Here is a 1,751-nt window from a genome sequence, read left to right on the forward strand (position 1 = left end):
TGTGGGAACCAAAGATTTCCTTAGAAGGTTTTTTTAAGGGCAACTAATCTGTATTTTTTTGATACATGTGCTGGTCTTAATGTTTATTTTTCTCCACTTCTTCACACAGTTTTCCTATACAGTCAACATATTATTACAACCTGGTTTTTGATTTGTCATCACGATCTTGTGACCTTTAAGCAGAAATTTATGGTGTACATCAAAGCAGTAATAAACACATAAAGAAATTCTTCCACAAAGAAACATAGTCACTCTACTATTTCTGCTGAACATGTGGTTAGAGTTTATATCTTGGTTACCTTGCACTAGCTTAGATGGAAAACAATGCCACTGTTTGTATGAGAGTGGACTGCTCATGTTCTCGCATCAACACTTTCCCTCTAAGGCTGAAGTTTTGCTCTGCCTGGCCTTTCTGTTTAGATTGATGGAAAATACTTTCTGCTTCTCTTCACTGTAGAATCCATTCAGAAGTCTGTAAAACACAGGTTTCATTCATTTATTCACCCTATTGGAATGTGGTAGTTATTTTTTAAATCAGATATTCTTATAGAATATTTCATATCTGAAAAGTTAGATAACATGGCCTCAAATATCTGTAAAAATTAGGTAGAGACTAATTATGTAAAATTAAAAGTATTATATGGTGGAGTCATGAAAATTTTATCTTGATTCTTTCATTGACAGCCTGATGATTTTGGACTAATCTCAGTTGTCTTATCTCTCTAATGTACAAATTCAAATGGATAATTCTAATCTAAAACATGTCATACTTTTAAAAGAAACAAGTTAATTGAATGCATGAAATTTTACTTATATATCTACATATAAAATCAGGAGTAAGTTTCTTATGCTTATAACTTTTTATGACTATAAGAATGACTTTTTTAGATTAGAATTAAAATTCAAAAGTAATACTATTCAAAGGAAGAATACGTACTAAGTTAACATATATGTTTTGCTGAAATAAAATTTCTGCTCACAAAGTGGTCATGACACTGACTTAAACCCTAGAGGTCAGAAAACCACCCTTTGGATTTATCACAGTACCTCACACCTAGTTCCGACTCCAGAGAGATTTCTTGTGGGAAATAATGACTACTAAGTGAAAATGAAAGTTGAGTGATGATTCTTAGAGATTATGGTTTAATTAATGGTATGGCTGCATTTTGTTGACATCTTGAGTTTTTCCCTCATGATTTAAAGATGTGCTTTGATACTATGAAGGACTACAGAGCAGTGAATCACTGCAGAGCTGCTTCCGAAGCATGCCTTAGGGCAAACTGCGAGCCTGTATCTGTGTCCAGGGTGGGAGGAGCAGCAAGAAGCATGGGTGAGTCATAGGACAAAAACACAAAATGTCACTCTAAAGAGAGGATGGTGACCTTATGTCTGAGTATGCAAAGACTGAATTGGGGAAGTAAGGGGCCTGTTCTTAAAGTTCATGTAACAAGGGCGAAACCAAATTTTTCTTTTAGGAGGTTATGCCATAGAATTATACAATTACTTTTATTTGATAACTCAAGTGAGCTACTTCTGATTCAGTGTGAAACTATCCCAGATCAGGCCGAGTCCAAACACAGACCTTCCTGGGCCTAGCTCTGCTCTTTGTGATTTGGAACAAGGGGGCCTGAGAAGGTGTATGCATCTGTCCTCTGAGATTCAGAGCAGAATCTAAATTCCATGTGTGATGTGATGTGCTTAGTCACGATCAACTGTTTCAGGCCCCTCGCCTCTAATTTTGGAAAGAGGCT

Source organism: Propithecus coquereli, unplaced genomic scaffold, assembly GCF_000956105.1.
Source record: "Propithecus coquereli isolate 6110/MARCELLA unplaced genomic scaffold, Pcoq_1.0 Scaffold226, whole genome shotgun sequence".
Classification (NCBI taxonomy): Eukaryota; Metazoa; Chordata; class Mammalia; order Primates; family Indriidae; genus Propithecus; species Propithecus coquereli.